Source organism: Cupressus sempervirens, chromosome 6 (assembly GCF_028749045.1).
Source record: "Cupressus sempervirens isolate cs-2001-9-10 chromosome 6, ASM2874904v1, whole genome shotgun sequence".
NCBI classification, from domain to species: domain Eukaryota; kingdom Viridiplantae; phylum Streptophyta; class Pinopsida; order Cupressales; family Cupressaceae; genus Cupressus; species Cupressus sempervirens.
This window is the reverse complement of record NC_143123.1, coordinates 156,653,350-156,679,134: the sequence shown is the minus strand read 5'-3', so window position 1 is coordinate 156,679,134 and position 25,785 is coordinate 156,653,350. Positions and strand designations below refer to the sequence as shown.

General features: G+C 33.2%; 1 pseudogene; it reads left to right on the top strand.

Annotated features, from left to right (window-relative positions):
* Positions 1 to 6,308: 6,308 nt before the first annotated feature.
* Positions 6,309 to 20,643, top strand: LOC149551725 (beta-galactosidase 1-like; annotated as a pseudogene).
* Positions 20,644 to 25,785: the final 5,142 nt, after the last annotated feature.

Here is a 25,785-nt window from a genome sequence, read left to right as displayed (position 1 = left end):
TGCCCTTGCTCTATGATTTCTTTGTCATGATGTGCCATTGTGATCTACATGCCCTCTCTCTGTGATTTTATTCAAGGGGTGAGAAGAGGCACATATGTAGATATTTTTTCTTTTCTTTATAAACATGTATGTTTTTATATTTCCTTCTAAACATGTACTATTTATATAGTTAGATAGATCTCTTTTAAGGTGCTTATTACATATTATCTCACAATAGAAAAAATGATCCAACTACATACATATTCCAGAATCAAAATAATAATAAAATAAAACTCACTCAACCTATGCTAAGTGACTTACCGCAAGATCCTACCCAAAAATAATGTAGACCACAAAAAATAAATAGAGCTCACAAGAAATTTTACAAAAACATATCATAGCAGATATTTTTAGAAAGAAACAAGGCATAACATAGTTGAATTGGTCTAGTTTTTTATTAGCTAGGTTGATTACAAATTCGTGTAGAATTGTCATCAAATTAGGTATACATTCTAGAATCCAGATAATAAAATAATAAAACTCATTCAACCCATGCTAAGTGACTTACCTCAAGATCCTGAACAAAAGTAATGTAGACCACAAAAAATGGGTAGAGTTCGCAAGATGTTTTACAAAAACATATCATAGTAGATCCTTTTAGAAAGGGACAAGCCATAACATAGTTGAATTGTTCTAGTTTCTAATTAGCTAGGTTGATTATAAATTCCTATAGAACTATCATCATATTAGGTACATATTCCATAATTTAAATAAAATAATAATAAAACTCACTCAACCCATGTTAAGTGACTTACCTCAAGATCATGCACAAAAATAATGCACACCATAAAAAATGGGTAGAGATTGCAAGAAATTTTACAAAAGCATATCATAGAAGATATTTTTAGAAAGAAACAAGCCATAACCCAGTTGAATTGGTCTAGTTACTGATTAGATGAGTTAATTACAAATTCCTATAGAACTATCATCAGATTAGGTACATATTCTAGAATCTAAATAATAAAACAATAAAATTCACTCAACCTGTCCTAAGTGACTTATCTCAAGATCCTACACAAAAATAATGTAGACCACCAAAAATGGGCAAATTTTGCGAGAAATTTTACAAAAACATGTCATAGAAGATAATTTTAGAAAGAAACAAGCCATAACCCAGTTGAATTGGTCTAGTTGCTTATTAGTTGGGTTGTTTACAAATTCTTATAGAACTGTTATCAAATTAGGTACATATTCCAGAGTTCAAATAATAAAATAATATAACTCACTCAACCTATGGTAAGTCACTTATCTCAAGATCTTGCAAAAAATAAATGCAAAACACAAAAAATGGGTAGAGTTCAAAAGAAACTTTACAAAAACATATCATAGAAGATATTTTTAGAGAGAAACAAGCGATAACCCAATTAAATTGATCTAGTTGTTGATTAGCTGGGTTGATTAAAAATTACTATAGAACTCTCATTAGATTTGGTATATATTATAGATTCCAAATAATAAAACAATAAAATTCATTCAACCCATGCTAAGCAACTTACCTCAAGATCCTACGCAAAAATAATGTAGACAACTAAAAATGGACAAACTTCACAAGAAATTTTACAAAAGCATATCATTGTAGATATTTTTTAGAAAGAAACAAACCATAACATAGTTGAATTGATCTTGTTGTTGATTTGCTGGGTTGATTACAAATTCTTGTAGAACTATCATTAGATTACATACATATTCTAGAATCCAAATAATAAAACAATAAAACTCACTCAACCTATGCTAAGTGGCATACCTCAATATCGCACACAAAAATAATGTAGACCATAAAAAATAGGTAGAGTTCACAAGAAATTTTACAAAAACATATCATAGAAGAAAATTTTAGAATGAAACAAGCGATAACCCAGTTGAATTGGTATAGTTGTTGATTAGTTGTTTTGATTACAAATTCTTGTAGAACTAAAATTAGATTAGGTACATTTTCTAGAATCTAAATAATAAAACAATAAAACTCACTCAAATTGTGCTACACAATTTAGCTCAAGATCCTATGCAAAAATAATGCAGATCATGAAAAAAGGGCAGAGTTCCCAAGAAATTTGACAAAAACATATCATAGCAGATATTTTTAGAAAGAAACAAGCTATAACCCAGTTAAATTGGTCTATTTGATAATTAGCCAGGTTGATTACAAATTCTTGTAGAACTGTCATCAAACTAGGTAAAATAAAATGAACAATCATATTTCCCAAAAATGATCTAGCTATATACATATGCCATAACATTGGCCTCCACATCATTTTACTTAGGGCCTATTTTGCAATGGGAATATAGTTGGAATAGGCATTTGTCTATTCTTGAAATCTCTGAATTCTCCTTTTGGGTATAGTAGTTAGGAATTGGGAATAAGCATGCAATAGGAATACATATTCTATTTATGCCCAAAAAAATGAGTATCTCAATTCCACCTAAATAGGTGGAGTTGGAATACTTATTCCTATTCCACATTTTTACTTTGTTAAAAAACAAAAAAAATTGGGTCCATGAAAATTGTGCTGTTCATTTTCCTCAATATTTGCACTCAAGCTTCAACTCCTTTTCTTGATACTTGCAGAAAATAATGTGGGTTATCACTAGCATTGTTGTTGAATCTTTACTTTGGGGTTGAATTCATCATTATAGGTCCCGAGGTTTTTTCTTTTTGTTTGATACTAGAGATTATTGTTCTTAAGCCCTAATGAGATAATTGAAGTGAATGTTGTGAGGGTTTATTTCTTTTCCAATTTTCATGGATTGGTGGAAGTTGTAGGAGGTACCAATAAATCCTCTTTGGCCAAGGACTACATGCTAATTACAAATTAATGCATGTAATTGTTGTTGTTCATTTCAAAGTGCATCTGTAATTAAAAGGTCAGTAAATTAAACATATTGATCATGAAAATTTTATTTGTTGATACAAACTAGGAAAGTTGTTTGTTTCCATCTATGTGTATGAAGAGATTAAGTTTTCTTTCATCTATATAAACTATTATAATGTGATAAATTTTTTTAAATTAATGTGGTTTTTTTCTTTGGAGCTACTAAACATACATTTAAATTAGATATATTAAATCCAATTATAGGTGAAGTAATAGGCTTTAATTTTAATTGTGGTGACTAATTATGTATAAAATGATGAATAAATAATACTTGTTTGATAATTATCTTCTTGTGTGAATAATTATGTGATAATTAGAGTGGTATTCACATTTAGTGCAATCTAGTGGAGCATTAAAGGATTAAGTGTATTGAAATCAACATGTTTACTATATTTAACAATTGATTCAAGATGAGAGGATTTCATTGTGCATGGGTAATTAAGAAGGTATTTTGTTGTGCAACCACTTTCTTTAGTGTTATCCTAAGATTATATAGGATTTTCTATGCATCATAAAAACATGGAGAAAGGAATTTAAAATCTATTCTATAATATATAAAAATAGAGAAACAATATAGTTGAGAGAAGAAAGGATTTAGGTTAGTTGAACGATTTAGGAGATGCATCACTTGCATGCCAAACATGAAGTGCATTCTCCAACTTATAACGAATGGTTGAATATAAAGGCTCCATACACTAGCCCAAAAATGGAAGCCAATAATGTTGAAGAATAAATTTAGTGCCAAGTTGAGTGACATTATCTCTAAACCTCTAAATATATTGAGAGACATTTTATGGTCAACATTAAGGCCCTTTAAAGTGATGATCAAATATGGTCCTAAGGCACAAATGTCTTGGACATTAATTTGAGTACCCAAGATCATGATTGAGGACTTCAAAGTCATGAGGATGAACTAGGTGAGATCACCTCCCTAACATGGCTATCAAAGTGAATGTGATGAGGACAAATAATAATAGCCAAATCCATTAGGAGTTAGCAAGGTAGATCTAATATCAACACCATGTTCTTGCTTCTGAGCTAACAGTTCTTTAGGTGGATTTTCTTGTAAAATATTAATTTTGTTGAACAATTGTAGACTCTTAGAAAATGCATTCTTGTTTTCTATTACCATTCACATGCTTCCCTTGAACAAAATCAAAATGAAGAGATATAAATACACCAAATTTTTCTTTCAAAACCATATGTGCAAATATAAACATTAAGTACAACATGTACAATATTTTTATAGATATACTCATTAATTACACCATATTTTTCTTTAAAAACCATATGTGTAGATATAAAAATTAAGCACAACATGTCCAATATTTTTTTAGATAGATACATTAATTACACCAATTTTTTCTTCCAAAAATGTGTGTGTTAATATAAACATTAAGTAGATGATGCTCCTGATGTAAATGATGCTTCTACTAATCACATTGATGAGAAGGAGGAGGAGGATGATGCTTATAACCTATTATTGTTTATAATTCATATGTGATGCTAATATTTTATGTAATTTTGAGTATATGTATCATGAATTTTTTAGCTAACATAAGACAAATTATTTACTATTGTAGAAAGATGAAGCCCTTTCATGAACATCCCATACAAGCTCATGGATCATCAGGTATAAGTCAGTACACCCCATAGAGATTAATGTCTTTCACCATTTGTAAAATATTTGTCTCATTTCCACTTATCTCTATTATTTTGTGGTCTAGGTACTAGTGAATAAGTATTTGTTAGATTTGTCTTCCTCGAGCAGAGAAAATGTAGGTGTGCAAGAAGAAAGTGAGACCTTTAGTATGTCTAAATCAAGGAGATTGACTCGAGGTAAAAATATTAGAAAGAAATTCAATAAGTGCATGAAATTTTTCCTTGCTCAAGGGGGGTCATTTTCTTATGATGATGAGAATAAAGGCAACTTTGATGTGCCCTTTATGTAAAAACATCTACAAAAACAATGGCTCCCTAGAGAACTTCCCCCAATAAGCATTTATTTTTTATTTTTGTGTTAGGATGAGGATATATCACATAGTACCATCCTAATTATATGGTTTGGGCCTATTTTCCATTAATGGCATAAAGGTCAAATTGATTAAGTATGTCAAACCTTGCTATGATTATAGTAGTTGGATGTAGATTGTTAGATATAAATGAAGGTATGTGTAGGTATGCACTCGTGAAAAATTATATACAACCAAAAGTTAGTGAAAAAAATAAAATATTAGCTATATACATTGACAGAAGGCCAAAAGCATCAAGGAATATTGCAGGCTTTATCAATAGTACATGACTTGCATTAACTAAGAAGCCACCCAATTGCATATTTGAGGCACGCGAGGGAAATTGTGTATTTTTATGTGCAATAAAATCAATACGTGGAGGTGAAGAGCTTCTTATTGATTACAATTTGTATCTCATAGATGCAAACAAAGCCACTATCATGGGCGAGGTGATACATACTATGCACATTTAAAATCAACTCCAGGAAATGAAGATAAACACACCATTAAATTTGTATAATTTTTTGCTAACTTAGAATAATAACACGTGTTTTAACATGTCTCAATGATTTTTTTGAAATGCATGGTTACAATATGGATCAACACCCCATAGGGTCTGCACGACAGTTATGGTTCTTCTTTCTGATAGGTAAAACTCATTGTTGTAGTACAAATTAGATACTAGAAATATGTTAAGGTGTATTTTTTATTATGTTTTATTCTTCACTACTATTTTGGATAGATTTTAAATATAGAGCTAATAATATTACTCTTGCAAATGAGTGTTGATTATGACAAGGGAAAGGAAATGGTATTCCATGAGGACGAGGAACTGTGCCATGATGAGCTAGTTAAATTTACTATTGATTTTAATTCAATCTCTGCTCCTATGGTTTCATTGAAAAAGTGTATTAATGATATAGGAAAAAAATTATCAAAAATAACATTAACTCAACCTTAGACTCCTACAACAAAAGATATAATCAATAGTTTTTTGACCCTAGTTCACACATATTTAGTAAGTATTAATGTAGTTTTTAATTATAACAAAAGTTCAAGAATGGTTTTTATAGTATACTCTTTTATTTATGTCATTAAATAAATTGCATGCATTATTTTTTCAAAGGATGTTAAGGATGTTAAGGGGCGATCCCCTAGAGGATGATACTTCAAGTGGTTAAAGTACATCACATGTTCTATCTTACACTTGTGTTTTGCTTGAAAAAAAATTATTTTTAATAGCTCTAATAGTATTTTTTTCATTGTTCTCTAAAAATCTCATTTTTCAGCTCCTACTATTGATCCTCTATTCACTATGCCACTTGGTAAAAGGAACAAATCCTAGGAGGCATTGCCAACTGCAAATTTGGTAACACATAGCTCGGTGATGAATATAGTGGCATCGCCTATTGGTAAGTCAATTCCTCTCTTTGTCTCTCATTTTGCATGTGTTTATTTCTCTTGAACTATTATTTCTTAAGGGGCATTTTGTAATATTTCATTCATTTTATGCAAGAGGCACTAGTACATTTGACCCTATTTTTTTACCAAATTTTTCGACCATCTATTAAAATGGTTTAGATTGGTCACACTATGCAAGGAAAAATATGCTTTTTTAAAAATCCATGCCTGTGTTGGTCAAAATTTTGACCAACATGGGCTTCATATTGTTTTGAAAATGAGAAAGGTCGATGCCCTATTTCATTGTCAATGTGGTTGTTTGATGTTTTACTATTGGGGTTTTAGGGTTTAGAGAATAACATTGTGATTGTTTCCCTCATAAGATCCAATGATGATAGAAATCTTGGATATCTGGCTAAGCAAAATAGGCTGTGCATTTCTGTATTGTGAGCAAGAGGAGCACTATATTTCTATGGCAATCAAAACTTGTTGTTAGATTTCAAAGAACGGGATTGTTTGAGTGAGGAAATATATTTTCGTTATCCAAGACATCCTTGCGACCCTCCTTTTGTTCTGGGCATTAAAGATGCATCTTCTTTCAATCCTCTATTCTACACATGTCCTTGTAGGGCTCTTCTCCAATGTGGTCACGTGTGTGAAAGCACTTATCATGATGGTAAGCATCCACTCTATGTCAAACAAGTTCTTTTTCACTTTAAATATTGTGGTCACAAAGCAACAAAGAATTTCTCACAAGATGAGGAAACAAAGTTCTGTTTGGAGGAAATAAGCTATGCTTTTGATAAGTGTGGATCTTCATCAAATCTCTGGTTTCTGTGGCTGGTCGCTGGAAGTAGAATCCAGGTAAGTAGTTTGGATCTTCTTTTATTTTTCTAGCCAAGACCAAAGATATATGGCAGGATGGAAGATAGTACCTAAATATCTAATGTCAAATGTCCCTTCAAATCAAACAACTCATAAAAATTATTGCATGCACTTGAATTGCAATAAATCTTCTCTTAATACATTAAGTGTAGCTGGTAAATGATTTTATCTACTATACTATAGATCACTACCTTATGTGTCAACAAATAGAATCAATACCATGAGGAAAAATACAAAACCTGTAGCAGACCCCTCAAAGCAAAGTACCCAAAGGAGATACCACTGAAAAGAATTTGAAAAATTCACGGTACTTTCCTATAAATTTTTCCCATCTTTTCTCATGTATATACATAGACATAGGAAAATAATCATTCTCTATACAGTAAGCTTTGATCTTTTGATCTGATATATTGACTTTAAGATTGGAACTCGTTATCTTCTTTTCATAATATCTAAATCGAACTGTGTCTCCTAGCAAGCATCTAGAACTTTATCCCAAATTTTTAATCGTATTTGCTACAACCCGTGTGAAAAAAATGAAATTATGGATGGGCTACTTAGGTCCAACACTCTGTGCAACCATTTTAGAACAAGAAGCATTTTCATATCTGCATTCTATCTTGTGTTGTGCTGCATTTAAGGAAGCCTTGCATATGATAAATTTTCTTGTGTGAAAGCTCCACAAATGGTTGTGTAGGTGTGTCTATGACATCAACAACACAAAACAAAACTCAAGGATAGCTCTTCAAAGAGTAGAGGTAGCTACTCACTATACAAAAGCATTTTCTAAATGTTTTAAAGTTTATCAGCATATCCCTGCATCCCCTCTATGTAACTACTACTATTGAAAATAGATAAGAAAGACTTAGAATCAATTGAAAAACAACACATGATAATCTGATCAAGTACATAAGAACTTCATTCAAATCAGGTCAAGTGACTTACACAATGATTCTGCATGATTTTCTATTGTTGAGAATGTCGATGGGAAAAAATGATCATAGGTTGCTAGTTGAATATTATGACCCAACCAAAGAAGAACTATTTTTATAATGAAATGAACCAAGACTGCTTTCTTGTAACTGCCACTCCAATCCATAATTGCATATGCATAAACAAGTAGCATTAATAAAATGTATAATATATGTTCAAAATAGTGATTGATAAGATACAATCCATAAGTAGGAGGTATTTTTCCACAGCAAGTCAAATTGTGATATTGCTATCAAGGTTTAATTGTGTGATTTTTGAGCCAAAGTCATTGACCCATATTTCATGACTAGTGGTTCACCAAAACCATCTCTCATGAGAATGAATGGAACACTTAGCACTCATTGGATCTAGGTGGTTCTCACAAAGGTGAAGCACCAAGACTTCTTGGGAGGTTACCCATCCTAGTACTACTCTAGCTTGAGTGCACTTAACTACGCAGTTTCAACCATGGTTAAACCCACTCTACTTGCAATGCCATTTGCAAAACCTTCACCAAGTGTTATGCCTTATGAACCATTCTTTAGAAAGCCCCTTAAGCATATCAATTGATAAGAGTTATTTTTGCACAAGTCAAATTGTGATATTGCTATCAAGATTTAACTGTGTGATTTTTGAGTCAAACTCATTGACCCATATTTCATGAGTAGTGGCTCACCGAACCCATCTCTCATGAGAATGAATGGAACACTTAACACTCATTGGATCTAGGTGATGCTCATAGAGGTGAATCACTGGGACTTCCCCAAAAGTCACCCATCGCAGTACTACTCCAGCTTGAGCACCTTAACTACCGAGTTTACTCTATGGTTAAACCCACTCTGCTTGGAACCCTATTTGTAAAACCTTCACCAAGTGTCGTGACTTATGAACCATTCATTAGAAATCCCCTTAAGCTCATCAATTGATAAGTAGGAGATATTTTTCCACAAGTCAAATTGTGATATTGCTATAAGGATTTAACTATGTTTTTGAGTCAAACTCATTGACCCATATTTCATGAGTAGTGGTTCACTGAACCCATCTCTCATGAGAATGAATGGAACACTTGGCACTCAATGGATCTAGGTGATGCTCATAGAGGTGAAGCACTAAGACTTCCCAGGAGGTCACCCATCCTAGTATTACTCCAGCTCTAGCGCACTTAGCTATGGAGTTTCCTCCATGGTTAAACCCACTCTGCTTGCGACCCCATTTGCAAAACCTTCACCAAGTGTTGCACCTTATGAACTATTCATTAGAAAGCCCCTTAAGCTCATCAATTGATAAGTAGGAGATATTTTTCCACAACAAGTCAAATTGTGATATCACTATCAGGATTTAACTGTGTGAGTTTTGAGTCAAACTCATTGACCCATATTTGATGAGTAGTGGTTCACCAAACCCATCTCTCATGAGAATAAATGAAACACTTAGCACTCATTGAATCTAGGTAATGCTCATAGAGGTGAAGCACTGGGACTTCTCGAGAGGTCACCTATCCCACTACTACTGCAGCTCAAGCACGCTTAACTACGAAGTTTCCTCTAGTTAAACCCACTTTTCTTGCAACCCCATTTGCAAAATCTTCACAAAATATTGTGCCTTATGAACCATTCATTAGAAAGCCGCTTAAACTCATCAATTGATGAGTAGGAGATAATTTTCTACAAAAAGTCAAACAAAGGCAAGATACTCCTACAATGTATGCATAAACCCACAAGAGAAAACAATGCTCAAGATGGGGCCATAACATAAAGAAATAATTTCTCAAAGATTGTTTACTTAAAATCTAAGTTATTGGCCTTCGTAGTGGCTTGGGTTCAGGTTCATAGGTCTAGTTTGAGCAGTTTATCAAAAAGAATCTAGTGTTGAGTTCGTCAATACAAAAACATTTAAAATATAAAATATGCATATTTGCAGTAGTATTTCAGTTCAAAATATAATGATATATTAGTGAAACTCAAATGTTATAATATATATTAAAATTAAATAATAATAATGTCAATTGTCAACAGTGAGTCATCATTTAAAAAATACTAATATGGGACTTACAAAATATCATCACCATCTATATTAGATGATATAGGTAGCACTTGGTAAATTAGAAGAACCACAAATAGGACTCCACTAGCATTGGCATTGGCACTAGCACTCCAATGCCCACAAATTTACCCATAGTCATCATCAACATCAAGTGCAACAAAGTGGGAAGTGGAAGATCCAAGTCAATATGTTATGGGCTTATTATCTCAGTCCCTTGTGTCCCCTTTTAGCTACTTTGTTTAAGGAGCAGTAGATTTGAATGCACGTAAACCAAGTCCTTTTCCTTTTTTTAGTCACTACTATGTTTGACCTCATTTTTTGACCAAACATTTTGACCATCAATCAAAAAGGTTTAGATTGTTCAGATTGTAAAGGAAAATTTACATTTTTAAAAATCTAAGCCCGTGTTGGTCAAAATTTTGACCAACACGAGCTTAACTTTGAAATGAAAAATCATTTTCAATTTGATTGTTTCATGGAGCACGCACAAAGGAGGTGGAGCTGGAGCATGAGCATGGTGTGAGGGTTTTCTTAATTTGGCATTTGATTTGCATTGTTTTCTTCTGCATTTGTCACTTGTGCTCCCCAACTTCTCCCTTTTGCTTTCTTTTGAGGCAGTGGTGTGCATATCACTAGAAACATTCCTTCATCTTTTAAATCAGGCTAAAATGAAAAGTCACAAATAAGAGTTTCAGGGGTTTTAGTAGTTCTATTCCATTTCCAAACGATAAGATGAGAGATCTAATTGAACACTTTGCTGAATTGAATTTGAGTTGGGTGTATTATGCCTCAAGAAAGGCAATTTTCATTTCAAAGGTTGATCCGCAGGTAGTCTATAGCCAACCCCCATGAAATAGATGACAGGGGTTGGACTCCTCTTCATATTGGAGCACGTAAAGGCAATCTGAAATTAGTGAGTTTCTGTTCTTTTATAGATATCTTTTTTCTACTCTGAAAGGGCTGATTTTGTTTATGTTAGATAATGGATTGTTCATTGTATTTGATTTTCCATTATTTATATATTACTCGAATCTTGAAGACAAATATATATGCATAAACAAGTATGCATGATTTCGTTTCTTAGATTTATAAACATAAAAGCATCCTTTCAGACTTAAAAAATGTTATAACCACACATTATTTTTTCTTAAGAAGATATAGATGTAGTACAGGGAGGATCGCTTAGTACCAAAGAAAATCACACAGTCAAAATTTTATTCTATGCTGTTGCAAGAGTTTGGAGAGTAGTTCAAACCTTGATAAGAAGTCAAAAAAGAACTTACAGTTTGCAAATTAATGGTTAACCATATTAATTCCACAGAAAACAATTTCCAGTGTGTGAGTATGTGTGATTTCATATTCTTGATGATCATGGATATTTTGTAGGATTTACTTCCCTTTCCCTAGAGATACTCTCTTTCTCTATCCCTCTCTCTCACTCAGGGAAAGCACTTCTCCTACATCCACTGCATTAACCCAGTATATGGTAGTTGGATAACATAACGTGTATACATATATCAACACAATTTTTGTAAAATATAATGCTTGTTATTTACAAGATCATCAAAGGTATAATTTTATCATTTGACATAATTTTTCCTCCTAATATACTGATTAACCAGCATCTTAATCATTCAACATTCATGTTCTTAAATCCCCAAAAAAGACCATAATGGAAAAATGGGATGTAACACAATCTACTCGAGAAGGCTATCCATTCTACCATTGTGATGTGGGCCACAAACTCAATAGAATCTCTTATTGTATCCATTCCACCATTGTGATGTGGAGCACAACTAAACTTCATCCCTTATTGTATTTTAGACCTTCACACTTGGCAAGCATGGATCATTGGAGGGATTTTGTGAGTGAAGGATAGGAGGGGTATCCATTCCACCATTGTGGTTTGGGAAACACACTCAACTTCATCCTTTATTGCTAAGTTACCGATTTAGATGTGGATTCTAGAAGTAGGGATTTTTTTTTGGATGCGGAGGTGGGAGGAAACATATATATAATTTGCACTAATTTTGTGTACAAATAGTACATGAAGAATAGGATCACAAGGCCAACTTTAGATGACCATTACTTCCTTTGTGCTGCTGCAAATATTTACCATAACCACCTTTTAAGAAGCTTGTGAAATTATCTTCCAAATGAATCTAAGATCTCTTTGACTAAAGGCCTATCTGGGTGCATAGCCTTCTTCAACAATATGAGCTGTCTGGAAAAAAATCAACAGAAAAAAATGTTCCAATTTGCTCAAATCAGAACTCTGAAATTAGATGTCACAGAACTAGCTAAGGATGATAGAAATACTCCAAATTGTAATGGAAATGTACTCATTAATAGGATAAGCCCTAGAGATAGGGCAACACCACATAATGCTCTCCTTATTGGAAGAGAGCATTCCACTTATATTTGCAACATGAGATCTCAAATGTGTACAATTAGTTCCTATATTTTTTTCTTACCTGAGCTCCACAAGATGTAAAGATCCAACTGCTATGTGTGAGAAAAGTGCTTTTAATTTCAAACTATTTAAATTTCAAAGCTGGCATACACCCAAACAGTTAGGTACAAGTTCACACATGACCAATAAAACCAACATAAGGGACGTGTGCTACATGTTGGCATCTCCATAAATCAACTTGTATTTTAATATCGTTATTCCTAGATACATCTCAATTTGCTTCTATAGTAGCACAACATATTGATGATGATGATAAAATGAGTTTCAACTTTAACTAGCAAATTCAAATGGAAACAACAAAAACAAGTTTCAATGTTTATGGATTAGAAGTTGACCATATTTTAACATTTCAAGAGACAACCAATACTTTAACCTAATGTATATGATTTCTCACTCACCTTATTTTCAGTTGGCCACCAGGATATCCATTTCTCATTTCAATTCCATATTTTTCCTGACATGTTGGATATTTGGATTGTTGTTCATCAGTGAAATGGATCTTCATGAAATGGTTTTCCTTAGTTGCTTAATTGGCAAGGAGGCCATCAAATCTTATATAGGCAACTGGTTAGTTATTGCTTGTGTTGAAGGTTAGATGCAACCTTTGTGCTTGTAGAAAACCCCCCTCCTAGCTAACGTATTCCCTTTACATACAGAAGCTCTTTGTGTTAGGTAGGTTCAAGGGGTCATTTTGTCACATGCTTAGAGGGTTCATCAGCTATAAGTTGCAAATTGTGACCATAAAACCAATGTAAATTGGTAGGCATATATATTTTTGGAGATTGGAACAGTCATGAAATTTGGTGTGCTCCATTTTGCTTTCTATTAATGGACATGTTTCCTCTTGCAAGATATTATGAGCTAGGGTGGGAGACCTGTGTGAATATCCATTTAATCTTTGTATTAATCTAGATTTGTGTAAAAACCACATGGTTTCATTTGAGCTCTAAGCTTCATGAACCCAAAATAAAAAGTTCTAGAATTCCTTTTTATCTTGGAATTTAATCTCTATTTTGACATATTTTACCTCAAAAAATTTTATCCTTTGCATTTTTTAACATATCAAGTATTATATCCATGTGCATGTTACATGATGTAGCTCGGAATAAGGCTCTACTTTCATGAGATCAAATTATATTTATCTAGTTCCAAGGGCATCTTGTGAAGAAATAGAGCAAGGCAAGGCTTCTCCTTTGTGTATGACTTGATTGATCTTTTAGCAAATTTCTAGAACATTTTTCAATAGATACACATCAAACAAATTCAAGGCTTGTATCTATTGCCCTTATGTTTTGCTTTCAATTAGAAATGGAGAAATAGAGCAAGGCAAGACTTTCTATATCTATTGCTCTTCTTGTGAAGAAATGGAGCAAGGAAAGGCTTCTCCTTTGTGTATGGCTTGATCTATCTTTTAGCAAATTTCTAGAACATTTTTCAATAGATACGCATCAAACAAATTCAAGGCTTGTATCTATTGCCCTTTTGTTCTGCTTTCAATTAGAATTTTTTGTGTGCCTTGTGTTAGCTCAGGAAATTTTTTTTTTTTGTGCGTTAATGATAAAGCTTCTGCATGATCTATAAAATTTGTTAGCACTATTACACAGGGTGAATGGTTTTTGATCATTGTTCAATTCTCTATGCAGACCTTTGTCTGCTACACAAGCCTTTGCACCATTCAAGTTTTTCTATAACATGTGCACAAAGTTCTCAGTGTCATTCAACAATTGAATTTGAATTCATAAGGCAGTAGACATTTCATTATGTTTGTGCACAATCTATTTTTTGTTGCATGCTACCTCTTTGTTATTTGGCACACTTCTGCTAAGTGTATAGGTCTATGGAAGCCTCATGAATGGGTTATTAAAATCATAGCTGTGAGCTTGTATATTTTAAAGCTTGTTTCTTTCTCATTGGATAGCCAAGAAGTGATTGGAAACTTGTTAACCACATACCTACTTCTTTTGATATTTAAATCATCCTATGAGGATAAACCATAACTGTTTCCTTAAGTAGTAGTTACTATATTTGCATAACTTGGCTTAGGTACTCTAATGTTTTAGTAGCGAGTTGAAGACATCATGTAGGTCTAAAGATAATGAAGATAAGTGGAGCTCTTATATATGAAATGGCAGGGGTAGACTGCAATTGATGAGAGGAAGACATCATGTTGTATAGGGCTGCATTTATATTCACAGTATGTTGTAGGTTCCAAAGCTACTGAAGTTATTTTTGACTCTGTATTGCTTTATTGCTTTTGTAGTACTATTTTGAGGGGAGATTTGATCTGGTAAAGTTTGTGAAGACAGTGCAACAAGAAGGATTATATGTCAGCCTTCAAATTGGTCCTTATGTCTGTGCCGAATGGAATTTTGGTTATAATTTTCTATACTGATCTATATTACATGTGAGGTTCTCTTCTTTCAAACACCCAACATGGTTTATTAAATGTGGATACTAATGCTATTGATCAATTTGTAGGGGCTTTCTAGTTTGGTTAAAGTTTGTCCCTGGCATCAGCTTTAGGATGGATAACAAGCCTTTCAAGGTGCTTCTCTATGAAATGATGACACTTTTAAGACTTATAAATGCCTTGTATCTTTACAGGATTTTAATGCATAATATTTGATCTAGTTTCTCATATTAAATAAGTGATGAGTACTGCAGATGGCAATGTAAAGTTTTACATCAAAGGTTGTGGAATTAATGAAGAGTGAAGGGCTCTTTGAGTCTCAAGGTGGACCTATTATTATGTCCCAAGTGTGTGTTTCTTACAACGTTACCATGAATCTTTGTTAAAGAAATTTTTTCTATCTTAAGGCCACTAATCTTACAAAAGATCAGTGAAACAAGAAGAGTTTTAAGTGTACATTTGTATGCAATCAATGAATACCCTGACCTGCTAATTCATCCTCTTCACAGGTAGAAAATGAATACAAACCTAATGAAGTAGTGTTTGGGCCCGCTGGGGCATCATACATGAACTGGGCTACACAAATGGCTATGGGATTGGGTACGGGTGTACCCTGGGTTATGTGCAAATAGGATGATGCGCCAGATCCTGTGGTGAGTTCTATTTCATATGACCCATTTCTATTTTGAGGCTTGGGGACTCTAATGCCTCTATCAATTGTGATGGTTAGTTTGGAATTATCTTGTGTCCTTGCAATTACACTAAATCCATTTCATCAGTTCAGTTTCCTAGCATTTAAGTTTTTGTATTTTAATGTAATGTACACTTATCCAAACAATTGAAGAAGTGGTAAATAATGTAATGTAATATTTTGGGTTTCTAAGGTGTCTACATGTTATTTTATGTTCCTATAATAATTCTTGTTCATAATCTAAGTATTCAACGCTTCAATCCTTTTGTTCAATATTGTTGATAGATTAACACTTGCAATGGTTTCTACTGTGACAAATTTGTACCTAACAAACCCTACAAACCATAAATGTGGACTGAGGCATGGAGTGGCTGGTACAGATCATTCCCTCTTCTCAATGCTGTTGAATTTTGAAAATTGCTTATATAGTACTATTTGCAGTAATTAGGCAATCGGTCTTCTTGATGGCTTGCAGATTCTAGCTTTTTAAGAAAGGATAGTAAAGTGTTTTCTTTTTTAAGTTTTAACTAGTGGGTACACTGAATGCCATTAACATTATAATTATAAGTTCACTGTCTACTATTTTTGTAGGTTTATAGAATTTGGGGGTACTACTTCTCATAGACCTGTTGAAGATCTTGCCTTTGCAATTTCTCACTTTATTTAGAAAGGAGGATCATTTGTGAACTATTATATGGTAGAGCTCACCTTGAAGAAAATGGGCTATCCTAGCACATGCCATTCTTATATGGCCTCATTTTTTATATTAATTCAGTTTCTCTTCTTTGAAGTATCATGGTGGAACAAATTTTGGCCATACTGCAGGAGGGCCTTTCATTACAACTAATTATGACTATGATGCACCTATTGATGAATATGGTATATTTTTCCGGGCATGAGATAAGACTTGTGATGATATTCTTCTTTGTTAGCAGTGTCAAACTGGAACAAATAATTTTTTCTGAATTACATAAAATTCTTAAAGATCAATACATTTGTTTATCTTTATAAAAGATGAGGTTTATATCCTGCTTTAAGTTCCTTACTACCTTAGGGTCAAATTAAATTAGTTGGATCTTCAGTATTTTTAAACATGTAAATTGTTTTGAGCTTGGTATTTTTATTGTATCTCAAAAATACTATAAAGTCTTCAAGAATTAGAACATGAACTATTGTTCTTTTCCTTTCTGTGCAGGGCTTCTCAGGAAACCAAAGTGGGGACATCTTAAGGAATTACACAAGGCTATAAAGCTTTGTGAGGTTGCTTTAGTTAGTGGTGATCCTCAAGTTAACTCTCTTGGCATTTATTAGCAAGTAAGTTGAGCATGCTGACTGGTTTGCTACTTTATAGACTATTTTTAGATTAAACTTTAAAGTCTCATTTGAAAAAGGGGAAAAGAAAATTAAGAAGTTGATAATGCTATTATAAACACAATGAGTTGACAACATTGTCTTTTCAGTCTTATGTGTATTTTGCAGGGTGTGGAAGTTGTGCTGCTTTCCTTGCAATTTTTGATGCAAATTCTGATGCAGCAGTCTTTTTTAACAATTAGCACTATCACATCCCTGCTTGGTCTATTAGCATTCTCCCTGACTACAAAAACTCAGTGTTAATTACTGCCAAGGTGATATTTAATTTCTTTAAAATGCCAACGTGCTTACAAATTAAGACTATCTACGCCCTTTATTTTTGAACTGCGATCTATATGTTCTTATTTGATCAAGTCCTAACAAGATGAGGGTTTCATTGTTAAGTATGAATATTTTGGAATGATCCTTGCTACTCTTATTGTTTTTTAATCTTGATACTTATCTGAAAGGAGCAATGTGCAAGATTTCTCTGTACTTTTTTGTTTATTGATTCATGTTAGGCTTCTTTGTTAAACTGGAACCTCTCTCAATAATATAATAAGTGTAGGGGTGCTAGTATCTTGTTTAAAAGAAATGTTCACACTTGCCTATGAAAATTTTGTTACCGTTTAATCTCAATGCTTATCTGAAAGGAACAATGTGGAAGGATTTTCTACATTTTTTCATCTTCACAGTGAAAAATTATTTATTAAAATATGCTCTCTTCTAGAGTGCATTATATTTCTTCTAGACATGGATAGAATGTATTTGAATTACTTCAGTTGCACATGAGTTACAGAATTTATGGCACTAATAAATTCACATGCTCTATGATAGGTTGCTTTCCAAACAACTCAAATGAAAATGACACCCGTTAAGAGATTTTCTTGGGAATCATTCTAGGAATATGTTACCTCCAATGCGGATAGCTCTCTCACTGCAATAGGTTTGCTGGAGTAGATAAACACTACAAGAGATAATACTGATTACTTGTGGTACACTATGAGGTGAGATATACCTTTTCCACATCTTTGTTTAATGATGTAGTTTCTAAATGGTTACCAAGGTGAATATTTTATCAAACATTCTTACTAATTAGAATGATTGTTTTTTGTTGGTTCCAATTTTCACACTGTTGAGATTTGTAACTGTATCTTAGAAAGGTTAGAAAATTAATTCCGTTCTAATCCATAGATCACAAGATAACTTTATTTGATCTCTTGCATGCTTATGCTTTTTGTGGAAACTTAATTCAATGTCTTGCATTTGTATCTTTTCCATTTTTGGAAATATTTTTCTTGTTGTTCCTTGCTTCTCATTTACGCTTCATATTTGACTTGTTTTACGGTATTCGTATTGATTGTATCTGAGCTTTGAATGCTCTTCTGTTTTAACAATTTAAGTTTTTGACTCCATTAAATATTAACATGTTACTCTTGATAACAGAGGAATATTTAAGGAAATCATAAACAATTATTTTCCTTTTTCTTCCAAGTAGATCTATTATTTAATGCTTCCTCTAGATTCTAAATGTTTAATGTTGAATTGTGGATAGGAAGACTACTTGATGAATAGTCATATGGTTAGTTTGTAACTTTGTTTGTTGAACATGAATCTAGTTTGTTAAACAAGAATCTTGAATCAATTCAAACCTAAGAGTTTTCTTTTGCTGGGCACAAATTGGCAGTTTCACATATTCATTTTTTGTATCATGTATGGTATAGTGTTGAAGTTGGTGAGGATGAGCCTTTTATAAAGAATGGCGATCTTTCAATTTTTTCTATAGATTCAGTACGTGATGCATTGCATGTTTTCATCAATGGAGAATTTGCAGGTATAAGATCATCCAACATCCCTAAATTTAGAGTGTGTTTTCTAATTTAGTTCTATTGAGTCAGACAATCAGAGTGGACTAATAATTGCTAGTTTGGTCTGTGTTTTTGTTTTTGGTTTTTGGATGTTGAGACATAGAAATTGAGAATTGGGAGGACTTTTTATGTTGGATTTATACTTTTGACAAGCTCTCAATTTGGAAGCAAGGAAAACCCTAAAGTGAGATATCCATCTGGTGTGAAGCTTAGGGTTGGAACAAACATAATTGCACTCTTGAGTATGATAGTTGGTTTACAGGTTTGTTTCAAACCACATATGTGCAGTTGCTTCTATATTTTTGTCTTATTTGGCAGATGCAGAAGTGAAAATAGTAGGTGTAGTGATGCCAATATCTTGTTTTATGTCTAATTTCATGTATAAGAATTTAGTCACTAGTTGTTTATGTGAAATGAAATAAGATATAATATTACTGGTTGTCACTATAATAGTATAATGCTTTTCCACATTAGATACTAATTCCTAATTTATCTTTTTATGTTACAGAATATTGGACCCCATTTTGAATCTTGGAATATAGGGATTCTCGGTCCACTTACCCTTAGTGGCTTTAAGGAGGGAACACGAGACTTGTCGATACAAAAGTGGTCTTACTAGGTATGAACCATGTTAATGCAAATTTGTTTTTTTTTTTCTTAAATAGGATAAGTTATAATTTGGAGTAGAAAAGAATAGTTTATATACATTTAAATTTTTAATTATTGATTAAATTATTTAGATATGATACATGTTTTTGAGAGCACAAATGGATAAGTAATAAAACACGGTTGAAGTCATCAATTTTGGATGAAATATGTCATTTTGTGTCTTCCTGCTAAGCTGGTGATATTTGTACTTTGCTTAATATATCACAATTTGAACTGAAATTGATTATTTTTCTTTCCAAACATCCCAATAGCACCATATTTTTTCTATATATGTCTTTGCAAATTATAATAACATGATGACTCTACACATTTTACCTATGACCAGTGGACCTAGGTGTCTTTTAATTTTTTTCTCTTCAGATTCTAGAACAACTTAAGTTTCTTCCTTAATATTCACGAATATGAGCATTAGTTTTTTACATAAAGGATGTTTTTTGGAGTTCAAATGTAAAAGGGTGAATGGTATTGAATGGATTACAAATGTGTGGTACAGATTTCTGGTAGAAATGCTTGTTTGGAATCTTGTGATTTATTATGATTGATAATATAGCTCCAGCTCATTTTGTAATATTTTTCTATGTATATGCATATCTAATTTTTTGTGCATGCAGGTTGGTTTGAAAGGTGAATCAATGGATCTCCATACAATAGATGGGCATTCCTCTGTTGAATGGATGAAAGGAGTAGTTGTCCCTTAGAGATAGCCACTAACATGGTACAAGGTATGCTCCTCATGTTAAATGTTAAATCTATGATTGTGTCAGCAACCATGGGAACCATGAAAAGGTTTGCACAGTTACAATTTGTGTACTTTGTTTAACATTTTCCATTAAAATTTAAATTATTACTGTACAAGCAACATTTGATGCACTAACTAGTGAAGATCCAGTAGGATTGGATTTGACCACAATGGGTAAAGGCCAAGCATGGGTAAATGGTCAGAATATTGGACGGTACTAGCTTTCTTATCATGTCAATGGTGACTGCTCAGATGGATGCAACTATCAAGGAACTTTTTGTCCAAAGAAATGTGCTGAAAATTGTGGCCAGGTATCTCAATGCTGGTGAGATTTCTTATATTTTTTGTGTTCAACTTTCTACTTGATGCCAGTTTATGGATGATACTGCAACTTTTGTGGTAAAATTTGAATTTAAGAGCTTTAAAAACAAAGAAAGAGCTACTAAGAGGAATATGTAGTTGATAGACAATTATTTTTTTTTTTTAGGTTCTATTAGCCATCCAATTCATTTGTCACCAAACCCTTGGTTCTAGGGTCACTAAACTAGGGCCTGTTCAATGAGACCTCTAACAACATCACCAAAACAAAAGGGCTGCACCAACACTTCATAAATGTCCTCCCCATACATATTCCTTCACCAAATATCATTATCCTTGAAGGAAAGCTCATTCATGTTGATTGGTGCTCACACAAGCTCTTTCACAATTAGCAAATAAACACTCAACACTGCTTCTCCACCAAGATTATCTATTCTCCTATAGAAAAATAATAATATATAACTATGTACAAGATAGTGGAAATATTCCACCAATCACATAGATCATAGAGGGTGTAAGAGTTGCCACATTGTAGAAAACTTCAAATCTAAACCTGACTGTGCTCTGCCAATCACTATCTTACAAACACCAACCTGATTATTTGAACCTAAAAACTATGAAATAAGGAAGAAAAGTGTGTGAAAAGAATAGGACACAACTTCCTTAAGACTTCTACATCATGATCAATTGAGAGCCAAACTCAACTATCATTTCAGAGGTATTGGTTATGACTGTACCAGAACAGTGGCTAGTTAATAGAGAAAAAAAATTGTTTTTATTGCTTCTAGAGTCTATTACATGTCTTATTATTCCAAACACCAACTCTCCATTTCCTTTAAAACTTGACCACCTTCCACTAAATAGCCAAACAAAGCCAATACCCACTGCTATCTAACCGTAACAGTAACAGTCAATTATAAACTGAAATTTGTTGTCTAAGTTGACACAAAGTGTCAACTTTGACAACTTACAATCACATATGCCTTTAATAAATTTCACTAACCTTTTCAAAGGTTTTATAACTTCACTAACCCTTCCGAAGACACCTAAACCCCTTATAAGCCTTACTAGACCTAAATTGCCAACATGGCAAAGTACAACTTTTTAGCACTTTTAGTGCTTTTACAATATTTAATGCATTTTAGAGACCATATTACATTGGTCCTATACCATATAGGTCTTTAAATCCCATAACTAGGCTGGGATCCACAAAATGACCCTTAATAACCCCTTAGGTGCATTTTAATCTTTCAATACCATTTACCTCTATTACACTGCCTTTATAGTTTTAGGCTTCATTACATCAAAATATCAAATACAAAGATGGATCATAGACCCGATTACATTTAACTCTTAATCTTTCAAGCTCACTTTGATCTTCATGAGTCTAAATGACTCTCCTCTCATGCTCTTGCCAGGGTGCCCTGCACCATGCATGGTGGTTGCTGGAGTCCATTGAGAACATATGCCAAGAATCTCTTCTTCCTTCGAACAGCCCCTGGACATGCCCAGGTGACCATGCATCAAAATGAGATCTCCTTCATCTTCACTAAAATCAATCTCATATGGTATCCACTGTGAGTGGATCTGCAACATTTACCTTCAATGTGAGGACTTGTTTTGTGGTAAGAGTGTAGTTTTTTGCCATCTCTAAAACTAACTCTATCCACTGATGTATAGGAGGGAAGACCGCTGCTTGTGCAATGCCACTCATAATGATCATTTTGATCACCTTGGAGTGGTTGACTCCATACATTCTATCCCTTATAAAATTTCATGTCAAATGGCCCATGATTGGTGTCTCCAATTTTCTCCCATGTAGAGGTGAAGTTGGATTGATGTGTCATTTCTTGTGTATTGATCAACTTTCAATTGTGCCAACCTTCGTGCCTTAGCACTTTCAACATTTATTACTCTCTTTCCTATAGTTGCTTGCTCATTTCTTTCTTTCTCTCTTAAGGTCTATTTTTTTGAGTTTTGGGCCTCATTAGGCCTATTTTCTTGAGCAAGGGGCCAAATCTAAGGCCTCAGGTCTATACGTTAGACAATTTGGGGCCTAATGCATTTCTTTCTAGTCCAATTTACAAACTCTAGCTCGCACATTTCATGGTAGGGCCTAATGCATTCAGATCTAGGCCCAATTAGAGGCCCACACATTTGGATATTGCGGCCAATCATTGAACAATGGGCCACACATTTGTTTATCAGGCCCTTGCATTTGAAATTGGAACTGTGTGTTCGATTAGAGGGCATATTTATGTCATGCCTCATCTAAATTAAGGCCTGATTTAGGTCCATATGGTTGATAGAAGCAGCTATAAGTTTAATGCAAACTCAGATTTAGGGCCATGGGTCCCAATTAAAGAACTCATTTGACTAGGATTTGAATTGCTTGAAATTTAATTGAATTAGGGCCTGATTTATCCCTCCAAGGATGCATGTTAGTTTATTGATGGCCTCTCTTATCAAAATGTAGCAACTGACAAAAAAAGTTGAGGGGAGCAGCTCTAAGGAGGATGAGAGCTCAGAAGAAAGTGACAAGGAGCCAAAGGCCAAGAAAGGCATTAAGGTAAAAGAACATTCCTTCCTTTACCTATGATCATTTACATCTATGTTAATTTCTAAAGACACATGCATGGATGTAGACATACATTCATTTGTGCACTTATATAAAAGGTGTTTTATAAAATGGAATTCAGAAAGGTAAATCTGGAGTTCAGAATATTTTGTAGACAAAATACTGTGTCAAAGTCCAAATAGAAAAGTTCATGGTATCTTCTCTTTCTAAATCAATTTTTTTGGCATTTTGGTATCAAATAGAATTTTTTTTTTTTCAAAATATTGGAGTAAGTGCACAAATATAGCTATTGAAAGCAACTCATAAAAAATATAACCAAAATTATCTCCCATAGAGCATAAGTTCAAATAATAGTAGAGAGACCAATAAGACCAAGTCCTAGAGATCTTAAAAAAGATTGAGTACACATATTTGGCAGATTTACACAAAACGGTAAGAAACTATGAACATAGAAGAACAATAGAAGTAGTAACTACAAGAATTATTCCCCCTTCTATTTTTCATTGCCTTCTTATTAATAGATTTGAGTAACTTTAGCATTTCTCCAAAAATTTGGTTCTGAACTCTCTACACTTCCTAACCCACCTCTCAGGATAGGTACTAACTACTAACAATAACATCTGGAAATAGAGTAGATGCATCATCCATGTTTCCATTATCGGAGGAGCTGTCTACTAAAGTCTGCTGAAACTTAGCTGCATCCAGAATACCCACATCACCAGGAGCCTTCTTGTTTTTCTCTTAAACAAACTGCATCCACATATGCTAGAGTAAAACTGTTGGAAGTTCTTTTATCTTCAAAATCTACTTCATGCATTGGCCATCCATCCGATTCATGGCTTATGTTCTAAGAATGAACTCCTCAACATTGCCCCACACTTTAGGAATGAGATTTGGAATGGAAGGATCCCACTTTAACAAACTTCTTCACATCTTCATGGCATCTTTTTACCTGAAAAGACATAATGGAGATGATAACTTCTTTGGAGAAGTCACCCAGTAATATTTTTTGTCCTAGATAACACATATTTAATCCTTTCCATTCAAATAAACAATAAGATTTTAGTGGAGATAATTAACTGCAGTTTGGGCAAAAATAAGTTTATCATCATAATTAATAGATCCAAACACAATATCCCACCATTACATAGTAGTCTTGTTGAAGCATGCCATCAGAGATGGAAGAAAATACTTCGAAAGATGTTTCAATAGAGAACAATTACAAAAGGAAATGGTAGAAAGAATTCATTTGACCACAGGCCACACATAGCATAACTTAGTAGCAAAACAATAGATAACGACAATAAACTTTTGATGAAGTTAACAAAAATTAAAACATGGCTTTTTGCATTCCTAAACATGGTGTAAGGGTTTCCTTGATTTTTCCTAAAATATTTAGAATCTCTACACTTGAATTCCTTCGCAACATATCGTGATGCAGTTACTGATGATCATGATACCACAAGCCAGATGCTCTAGATGTTGTGGGTGTTCACAGGGAATAGAATATTTAAGTTTCATTATGTTCCCTAATTTTTTTGTAGGGTGTTAAGGAAATTTTATGTAAAAAACTATTTGTGTTTCACTATCTTCTGAAAACTTTCTAGGTGTTTTAGAAAATTGATTTGGAAAAGAATAGTTGAGTTCAGAAAACTGATATTGAAAAAAATAGTTATGTTTATGCACTACATTTTTAATTGTCGAAAGAATGATATGAAAATAATAAAAGTTGTTTTATTGTGTTCTTCAAAACTTTTGGAATGTTGGCACAATGATATGGATAGAAAACTTGCGCTTCATTATTTGTCCTAACATGTTAAAAGAATGATATGAAATGTAATGGTAATGTTAAATGAAACATTATATTCTACAAACATTTTTGGATGTCAAAAGAATGATATGGGAAACAATGTTTCATTACATTCTCTAAACTTTTTTAGATGTTACAAAATGGTTTTGAAAAAGTAGCCACATTTCATTATGTTCTACAAATAGTTTTTTGGAAGCTGAAAGAATTATTTGGGATGATAAATGTTGAATGCAAATGGTGGACTAAGGATACTATAGCTATGGTAACAACGGAAAACAAAGGAATAAGTTTTGAAATTATACATCAGTTGGTAGAAAATGGTTTGACGGTTGTTCTCACTTCAAGAGATCTCAACAGAGGATTAAGAGCCACCAAAACTCTTCATGATGAGGGTCTCAACAACATTGTATTCCATGAGTTGGATATAGAGAGCTTGCAGAGTATTTCAAAATTTTCAATATGGCTCAAGGATAATTATGGTGGTCTAGACATCTTAGTATTATTCTGCCTTAAATAACTCTCATTATCTTCTCTATTTAGTCATCTAGAACCTCAAATTACACCAAACTTGTGTTTCTACTTTTCAGCAGACAATATGCCCACTTCATTTAGGAATATAGGACTTTTAGTTGACCTTCTCAAATGATTTATTGTAGG